This window comes from Rhinopithecus bieti, unplaced genomic scaffold (assembly GCF_001698545.2).
Source record: "Rhinopithecus bieti isolate Rb0 unplaced genomic scaffold, ASM169854v2 scaffold_1599, whole genome shotgun sequence".
NCBI classification, from domain to species: domain Eukaryota; kingdom Metazoa; phylum Chordata; class Mammalia; order Primates; family Cercopithecidae; genus Rhinopithecus; species Rhinopithecus bieti.
Window position 1 is genome coordinate 266,740 of NW_016804139.1, and position 10,225 is coordinate 276,964.

The following is a 10,225-nucleotide window of genomic DNA, read 5'->3' on the forward strand; positions in this document are numbered from 1 at the left end:
AGGCTCACGGTGCCCGCCTGAGACAGCGAACCGTAGTAGTTGGCCTCCTTGCGACCCCTGCGTGTGGGCCAGGACAGACGCAGTAGGTTGGCCAGCACCGCGGCGGTGAGCGTGGAGCCGTTGTTCCCACCTCAGCCGACAAGCATGACCCCTAGCCTGGGCATCTGCCGGCCGGGAGGTCCGGAAGGTGAAGCGCGTGGACTTGAGGTGCACCTTGAGGACGCCGCCCTCGCTGCTGACGCGCGTCGTCTGGTACTCGTACTGAGCCTCGATGGCCTCGGGGCCACAGACCACGTCCGGGCTCTGGACCAAGAATCGGACAGCGGCGGTCGGCGCGAAGTCGGCTCAGGCAGCGGCGGTGGACAGCGCGCTAAATTCTTTACCTAAGATTATCTTTCAGTTTTAACAACCCTGTGAGTTAGGCTGCATCCCCTTCATGTGATGCATGAGAAAACGGAGACTCAGAGTGTGACATGCCCAAGGACATCCAGGTGAAAGAGGACTTCGAACTTGGCCCTGTCTGATTCCAAAGCATGTGTGGTAACCACAGCACTATGTTGCCTGGGTTCAAGACCTGGACTTGACACTTGTCCTGGGACAAGTTGCTAATCTTTCTATGCCTTAATTTTCTCATCTAAAAAAATGAAGAGAGGGTAATAATGGTGAATGAATCAATGCCAGGGAGTTTCATAAGCTGTGAAACTGTTCAAGTACCACTGTTTGTACGACCCCGGTTCTCTTCCAGGTCCCTCACGTGGGCCTGCGTGACTTCTAAAGAAGACCTGAGACCAGCCTGGGCAACATAGTGAGACCCTGTCTTTACAAAAATAACAATTAGCTGGACGTGGTGCCTGTAGTCCCAGTTAGGAGGCTGAGGTAGGAGGTTGAGGCTGCAATGCTGAGACTGCACCATTGCACTCCAACTTGGGTGACAGTGAGACCCTGTCTCAAAAAAAAAAAAAAAAGGAAAACCCAACGTCCTTACAAGCAACTCTGGCACCTTCACTCAGATTTATTATGTTCATAGCACTTCCCACTACTGCTTTGTTCATTCCTTCAATTTCTTCTATATTGTTTTTCTCTCCTGCTATAGAGAGAAGCCCTGTGAGAGCAGGGGCTTCGGTTTCTTTCACCAGAGTCTCCTAACACCTCCAATAGTACCTTGCATAGAGAAAGCTCTGGAAAGACATTTGCCTAATGAATAAAGGAGTATTTTACATATTATTACATCTATGTGATGTATCAAAGTGTTAAAACCTGTTATAAGAGGAATGGAGGGCCGAGCGCGGTGGCTCAAGCCTGTAATCCCAGCACTTTGGGAGGCCGAGACGGGTGGATCACGAGGTCAGGAGATTGAGACCATCCTGGCGAACACGGTGAAACCCCGTCTCTACTAAAAAATACAAAAAACTAGCCGGGCGAGGTGGCAGGCGCCTGTAGTCCCAGCTACTCAGGAGGCTGAGGCAGGAGAATGGTGTAAACCCGGGAGGCGGAGCTTGCAGTGAGCTGAGATCCGGCCACCGCACTCCAGCCTGGGCGGCAGAGCGAGACTCAGTCTCAAAAAAAAAAAAAAAAAAAAGGAATGGAGAATATGTATATTCATATAATGGAGTAGTACTCAGCCGTGAAAAAGAGGAGTAGCTGATGCACACACAAGGAGACTGAGGCTCAAAACATGTTGAGCAAAAGAAGCCAGGCACAAAAGAGTATGCACTACATGAGTCCACCCATGACATGCCAAGGATAGGCAAAAATCAATCTTCGTATCAGAAATCAGAACAGTGGACAGTCACCTCCAGGGCTGGGAACTGGCTAGGCAGGGCATGAGAAAGCTTTCTGTAGTGATGAACCTATTTTATCTTGATTGGAATTTAAGACAGATTTATATGTTTGCCAGAACTCAACAAATCTGTACATTTCAGATCTGTGCATTTCCATGTTATGTACATTTTTCTTCAAAAAACAAAAAGAAACAAAACAGCCGGGCACTGTGGCTCATGCCTGTAAACCCAGCACTTTGGGAGGCCAAAGTGGGCGGATCACTTGGGGGTCAGGAGTGCAAGACCAGCCTGGCCAACATGGTGAAACCCTGTCTCTACTAAAAATACAAAAATTAGCTGGGCGTGGTGGTGGGTGCCTGTAATCCCAGCTACTCAGGAGGCTGAGGCAGGAGAATCGCTATAACTCAGGAGGTGGAGGTTGCAGTGAGCTGAGATTGCACCACTGCACTCCAGCCTGGGTGACAGAGTGAGACTCCATCTAAAAAGAAAACAAAAAAAAAAAAATCCTATTCTTGAAAGTAAAATGGCCAGCTTCTTCTTATCAAATAATTTCAAATGAAATAGTTTGATTTAGTTCCAGTTAAGAGAGTATTTTGGAATTCTAGGCTCGTTTGTTTTAGAATTTCTACCCCAGGAGGCTATTGCCACAGTCCTGAGCACATGGGCTTTACTTTGTTTTGTTTTTGAGACAGGGTCTTGCTCTGTCACCCAGGCTGGAGTGCAGTGTTGTGATCTTGGCTCACTGCAGCCTCTACCTCCTGGGCTCAGGCAGTCCTCCCACCTTAGCCTCCCGAGTAGCTGGGACCAAAGGCACACACCACCACTCCTGGCTAATTTTTTGTATTTTTTTGTAGAGATGGGGTTTCACCATGTTGCCCAGGCTGATCTCAAACTCTTGGGCTCAACCCATCCTCCCGCCTCAGCTTCCCAAAGTGCTGGGATTACAGGTGCGAGCCACCACACCCGGCCTTGTTTTTTTGACAGGGTCTTACTCTGTCACCCAGGCTGGCATGATCATGGCTCACTGCAGCCTCAACCTCCTAGGCTCAAGTGATCCTCCCACCTTGGCCCTCTCAAAGTGCTAGGATTACAGGCATGAGCCACCGTGCCAGGCCCACATGGGCTTTAGAGTCAGCCAGACCTGAGTCCAAACCCCACTGTGTCACTTACTGGCTGCATCATCTTGGGCACCTTCTTAACCTCTCTGAGCCTCAGTTTCCTCATTTGTAAAATGGAAATAATAACAGTGGTCCCCTTTCAGGTTTTATCATAAGAACTGAGTATATGCAAATCACTGAGCAGTGCCTGGCACATAAAAGGGTTGCATAGATGTTATACATTTACTAAGCAAATACTTTAATAAGTAGATCCCATAGCACAGGTGATTAATTTAACAATTTGATTTGATGTGACTGGAGGATTTAATTAACTAGAGGCTAAATGGATTTTCCTGAATCACTAATCCAGGAACACAGCCTCTCTGGTTTGCTGAAATGTGGCCATGCCTATGGTAATTTCTGGGAATATTGCTTATTCATAAAGGGACTTTCTCAGTACAGTGTGTGGAGAAGCCTAAAATTGAGGTAGGGAAGGCAAGCCAAAAGGCTATATTGTCTTCAATTATTCAAAAGACTGGTCTGCAAATTAAGGATTAAGTTTATTCTGTGGTTCCCTGAGGGGTGGAATTAAATCCAATAGGAGAAAATGACAGAGAACAGATTTCTACTCAGAATAAGGAAGGACCTTTTGTCCATCAGAGCTTTCAAAAAAAAAGGAGAGGGTACTGTCTTTGAAAGTAATGAGCCTCCTGTCACTGGAGCTGACCAACCCTAGGCTGCATGAGCCCTTGGCATGAGCCCTTAAGTCCTATGTCTGTGTAGTGTTTTAGAGCTTCATATACATGCATAAGCTCGAAAGGTAGTTTATTGTCCTTATCCCCTTTTTACAGTGAAGAAATTGAGGTTTTGGGGAATATGCCCCTTGCCAGGTGTCATACAGGTGGGAGGTGGCACCATCAGGATGGGATGTCAGGTTTTTTAACTTCAACACAGGTGCTCAGTCCACTCAGGCAAGCCCCTGTGAGAGTGGTTATTCACCAATCCCAGCTCATCACTGGGTCACTGGGAATGCTTGGGAAAAATTTTTTTTTTTTTTGAGATGGGGTCTCACTCTATCACCCAGACTGGAGTTCAGTGGTGCCATCTTGGCTGACTGCAACCTCTGCCCCCCAGGTTCAAGTGATTCTCCTGCCTCAGTCTCCTGAATAGCTGGGATTACATACCACCAGGCCCCGCTAATTTTTGTATTTTTAGTAGAGATGGGGTCTTACCATGTTGGCCAGGCTGGTCCTGAACTCCTGACCTCAAGTGATTTGCCTGTCTCAGCCTCCCAAAGGGCTGGGATTACAGGCGGGAACCACTGCGCCCGGCCTCCATTTCTTAAGCTAAGTGGAACACAGAATGATGTGGTGACTCAGCCTCTCCACTGTTTTATATGACTGAGCTAATTCACTATAAGAATTTTAAGGCTTCTCATTGATGCTGTAAGCAGCTAGGTTTGGGATCCATTAGGTGATCTCTAGGGTCTTTCTCAACCCTAAAGTTATCTGACTTAAAGCAGCTGGAATGTGGGGGCAATTTCTGTAGCTCTACTGTAATTAGACCTGGTTCCCGCTGGGTTTACTAGTCACGGCTGTCGACGCAGCGCCCACCAGCCCACTCCCTGGCAAAGAGTCAGAGGTTTCACTGTTGATCCAGACGTTCAGCCATCCCTGATAAAACCAGCTGCTCTCAGCAGTTCCAGGGCCATCACCACCTCTCTAGAGCTGCTGGAGCATCTGAGGGTATCCCGCAAAGTTTCTGGGTTGGCCCCATGTCAAGAAAAGCAGCTGCTAGCAGCAGGGGACTCGGCCAGTGTGTGTCCTAAAAACCTATCTTTAGGTAATTCTGCTTTAATCTGCTGCTCTCACATTTGGTTACAAGGATGACTGGTTTCACAGCACAGACTGACATGCAGCTGTCGCCACCGGCCACTGTCTCCAGGAGTTAAGCTCTGTGGGAGCTGCTTAAGCACAGGGTGGCAGATGCAAGGCAAGAGGCAGAGCCCGTGCAGCCTCCATACTTAGGAATGACTGGGTAGGACTGGCAAGGAGCCTGCAACTCCCGGCCCCACATTCAACCCTACTTGATTACTGTTTACAAGCAGAGAAGTCAAGAGGTTTGTGCAGAAATGAGAGTGTGCATAATCCAAGCATGGAAGAATCCACCCACCCACAGTCCTCCAAGCTTTACAGAGCATCTCAAAAATCGGAATACCCAGGGACATAGTATGTTCCTATCAGTGCTTAAGCAAGCAGTTTCCAAAGTGGGGGTGAATACACCCCAGACATCACAAGACAATTCATGAGGGTGAAGGGACATAACAGAACCTCTGTAATCTTGATCCCTTTTTGTTCGTTCGTTTGTGCTTTTTTTGTTTTTTGTTTGTTTGTTTGTTTTGAGACAGAGTCTTACTCTGTCACCCAGGCTGGAGTGCAGTGGTGCGATCTTGGCTCACTTGAACCCGCCTCCTGGGTTCAAGCGATTCTCCTGCCTCAGTCTCCCGAGTAGCTGGGATTACAGGCACATGCCACCATGCCCGGCTAATTTTTTTGTATTTTTTGGTAAAGATGGGGTTTCACCATGTTGGCCAGGCAGGTCTTGAACTCCTGGCCTCAAGTGATACACCTGTCTCGGCCCCCCAAAGTACTGGGATTACCGCCTATCTTAATCTTACATTTATAATTTTAAAGTATTTTATAAGGTACCTATTTTGCTGCACGGTAATCATCATAATAGGTAATGTCAATGAGTTTTTATTCTATGTCAGGCAACATTCTAATAGCTTACATATATCATTTCATTGAACCCCTACAACAACTCTATGAGGTAGGTATTATTAATTCTACTTTCCAGGCACCAAAAGGTCAAGCTATCCCTCTAAGATCATATAGTAGACAGGTGGCAGAACTGGGATTTGAACTCCATGGTCTGGCTGGAAAGCTTACATTCATGACTACTACTCTATTCTGTCTGTCATACGTAAGTATAATTTTCACATTTTAAGCAAATACATACTGGGGTTTCATGTTCAAGTTGTTCAGTGCTGTTGGTTTTGTTTTTGTTTTTTTTGTTTGGTTTATTGAAGAAGGGGTTCAGAAGAAAACAAATAACAATGTTTGGATAATATTGCCAAGTTGAGATAAAATTAAACTATGTTGGCTGGGCGCGGTGACTCACGCCTGTAATCCCAGCACTTTGGGAGGTTGAGGCGGGTGGATCCCGAGGTCAAGAGATTGAAATCATCCTGGCCAACATGGTGAAACCCCTTATCTACTGAAAATACAAAAATTAGCCGGGCATGATGGCGCACACCTGTAGTCCCAACTACTCAGAAGGCTGAGGCAGGAGAATCGCTTGAACCCAGGAGGCAGAGGCTGCAGTGAGCTGAGATCACGCCACTGCAGTCCAGTTTGGGCAACAAAACGAGACTCCATCTTGAGCAACAACAAAAAAACTATTCATTCCATGAAGGTTTCTGGATAAGGAAGAATACTGGTCAGGTTCTTCTTAGAGTGCCATTATGAACTCAAGAGCTACTAGACTTGTACCTCTAAAGATCAGTCATTTGTATGCCACCATCACAATGCTTGCCATGCTTTCCAACACTTCTGTCTAATTCATAGTTTTATTTAATTCAACTTACTTTTTAAAACATAAATTAGGAATTTTTGAAATGAACAGTGCATTACCACTATAAATGGAAACAAGTATCCCTTGCAGAGAGGCCACCATCTCATTAGAAAGAATTATAAAAATTCTACTCTAAAGGTCCTGATTTTGTAAAAATAATAGCTAATATACACACACAAACACACACACACACATGCATACATATAGTACCAGGTACTGTTCCAAGTATTAGAAATATACTGAGCTTATCATAGCCATACTGGGTAGGCATTAACATTCCCCTATTTTACAGATGAGGAATGGGGACTTTCAAAAATTTACACAAGTTCGCACTGCTAGTGAGGCAGAGGTAGGATTTGAACCCAGGAAGCAGAATCAATGTGGTGCCCACAACATACACAGTGACAATGTAGCCCATAGCACTTGATGCACTGAGAGAGAGTTGGGAGGGGAGTGCCCTCCTAACCTCAACCCAGCGAGAGAACCTTCACCTGACCTTGCATAGAGCTCAGGACACCTGTAGCTGGGCCTCCATGGACCAGCCTCACTCCCTATGGCTGAACATCTGAGAAGTCTCTTCACTCCTCCCCTCCAATGGTGGGTCAGAAGTGGCTGAAGTTCCCTCTAACGCAAGGACCAGACATGAGCTTGCAATAAGAATATGTCCTGGGTCATTTTAGAAGAGATCCTCCCAAGATGGCAGCCTACAGCCAGAGAGAACCCTGGTGGTAAGAGGCTGTGATGTGAACCATTGGAGGTAGAAACTGAGGCTATGTCAGGAGCAGCCAGGGGCAAGAGAAACACTGCCTGCCACTGTGGAGTTGCTGTTGAACAGCCCTAGCAAGGGAGTCTCCAGAAAACCCATAGAAATGCCCACGAGAGAGAGTCAGCTCCACAAACCTCCCAGCTCTAGAAAGCATGGGGTCAGATTATTTAAGTACCAGCCAAATAAGAACTCTCTATCCCTTACCTCTCTTCCTTCCTCCTACTTCTAGCTCCAAGGAAAGAGAGGTTTAAAGAGACAATCTGGCCACTACTACTCCCCTTCCTAGACCAGAGGTCTGAAGACAGAGATATGACTGAAAAGGACAACAAGGCTTTTTATTACCAAGAACTGCCAGAAATGTCATGCCTTTGTTTCCAATAGGGAAAGGAAAATCCCCACAGACACTTTAGAATGGACTTGCATGATTATATGCAAAGAATCATGCATGTTTCATTTCTAAGAATCTTTTCTCCACCATATCCTGAGGCCGTAGGAATTCATGGAGCTAGACTCATGGAAATTGCAACACTTGGCAATAGACTGAAAGGGAGTGGATGAGAATACACCCCTCCTCTCTGGCCCTCTGCATTATGATATTTCTGACACACACCATGACTCAGGAAACTGTCTGACAGATGGGCCAAGTGGGACACTAGTGACAATCAATATACCAGCTATCTAGTACCCAAGCTGTTTCTTTCTTAACTTTTGGATTAAGAATAAATAGAATATCTAACACTTCTGGACTCCAATGTAACATCCATGAACCTTATTTTGAAAATTCACTGGTGGACTCTTACAGATTCTTAAGCAAAAGAAAAATGTGATAAAATCTGTGCTTTAGGAAGTTGAATTTGACCTTGGAGACTTGGAAACTAGGAGTAGGAAGGCATAGAAGGAGTTGATGGGGGAGAGAAAGGGATAATGGCAGAGGAGATGGACAGAGTTTGCTAACTCTGATTCAGATGCTCAAGGGGCTCTGAGAGGGACTGACAAGCAGTCACCCTTTCCAGAACATCCTAAATAACAGTGACTGACCCTCTCACAGAAACACAGGACAGTCTACATCCTTCAGTCAGAAGGCTGGGCACGGTGACTCACAACTGTAATTCCAGTAATTTGGCAGGCCAAGGTGAAAGGATCACTTGAGCCCAGGAGTTCAAGAGCAGCCTGCGCAACACAGTAAGATCCCACTTCTCCAAAAAAAAAAAAATTAAAAAATTAACCAGGCGTGCTCATGTGTGCCTGTAGTCCCAGCTACTCAGAGGATGAGGTGGAAGGATCAGTTGAGCCCGCGAGGTGGAGGCGGCAGTGAGCTGTGATTGTGCCACTGCACTCCCGCCTTGGTGGTGGAGTAAGACCTAATCTAAAAAAAGAAAAAGTGAGGGGCAGAAAAGGAAACAGCAGAGCAGGTCAAGCCAGTCAAGCCAAGCCTGGTCTGGCCCATCCACAGCACAATCAGATAATTCAGAGGGTTCACCCACACTCCGTTCTTTCTCCCTGTCACAAGAAAATGAGAAAGGGGAAGAGGGTGGGCATGCTATGGAATGGGGCAACCAAGCCCAGCTCTCCACTGGCTGGAAACTGGGGCCACCCCAGGAAATTCAGAAGCCAAGGAAGAAAGCAGAAGAAAAGCTGAGGAAAAGATTGCTTCTCAAGAGTTCATGAGAAGGAAGGCATGTGACAGCTTTGTCACCCATTCTCCATCTTCACTTCAGGACCTTTCCACTGAAAAGACCCTTTCAGGCAATCTTTCCAGAAACAAACACATCAAAAGCACAAAGAATAAGTTAAGTGACTTTAGGAGATGAGGAATCATGCTAGTTCCTGGAGAGATAAATGGTAGCAGGTGTGGGAGCCAGGTTAGCTCCATGTTGGAACCCTAACTCGCTTCTGAGCTTCTGAGCCATGAGATTTGGGCAGGGTGCTTAAATTCTCCAATTTTTAGTGTCTTCTTCTGAACAATGGTTTCAGGCATCACTGCCTCAGGGACTCGATTTAAAGATGAAATGAGGGCTAGGTTCAGTGGTTCACACATGTAATCCCAGCAGTTTGGGAGGCCAAGGTGGCTGGATCACCTGAGGCCAGGAGTTTGAGACCATCCTGACTAACATGGTGAAACTCCATTTCTACTAAAAATACAAAAAATTAGCCAGGTGTGGAGGCATGTGTCTGTAATCTTGGCTACTCAGGAGGCTGAGGCAGGAGAATTGCTTGAACTCGGGAGGTGGAGGTTGCAGTGAGCGGAGACTGCGCCATTTTGCACTCCAGCTTGGGCAACAAGAGCAAAACTTCATCAAAAAGAAGGAAGGAAGGAAGGAAGGAAAGAAGGAAGGAAGGAAGGAAGGAAGGAAGGAAAATAAAATGAGATGATACAAGTGATAGGTCCAGCACAGGATTTCATGCACAAGACGTAATCAAGTACTTAAATATTATTCTCCAGGGTCCACAATATGTTACAAATATTTTCTTCTCATCTGTCACTTGTCTTTATATTTTGTTTGTGTGCTTATTTGTCACACAGAAGGGTTTTTTTGTTATTATTATTATTATTTTTTTTTTAACAGAACAATAAACACCTTTATTACACGGGTGAAGACAAAACGAGGATTTATTTGCCTTTCCGGGCCTTGATTTTCCTAAGATAGAACTCCAACTCTTTGCCCTCTAGCACATAGCCATCTGCTCGGCCACACTGTCCCGGCCTGGAAGCGATGCATGCAAGAAGCCTGCCCTGCTGGAACTGCTCCTCCAGGAGACTGCTGATTTTGGCTTTCTTTTTCCTTTCATCATATTTCTTCTGAATTTTTTTAGATCGTTTTTTGTTTAAAATCTCTTCTTCCTCAGGAGTCAGCTTGGCTCCCTTCTTGCGGCCCAGGGGCAGCGCGTAGTGGGACTCGTACCACTGTCGGTACGGTGTGCTGTCGATGAGCACGATGCAATTCTTC

At 46.2% G+C, this 10,225-nt stretch overlaps 1 pseudogene across 1 annotated transcript in view; it reads right to left on the bottom strand.

The window, feature by feature from the left end:
- Nucleotides 1-9,839: 9,839 nt before the first annotated feature.
- The window catches only part of LOC108525764 (40S ribosomal protein S8 pseudogene), a 54,481-nt pseudogene continuing 54,095 nt past the window's right edge, over nt 9,840-10,225 (bottom strand). Inside the window, exon 2 of the transcript XR_001884340.1 lies at nt 9,840-10,221. The product of XR_001884340.1 is annotated as a 40S ribosomal protein S8 pseudogene (transcript). The remainder of the gene's footprint in view (nt 10,222-10,225) is intronic.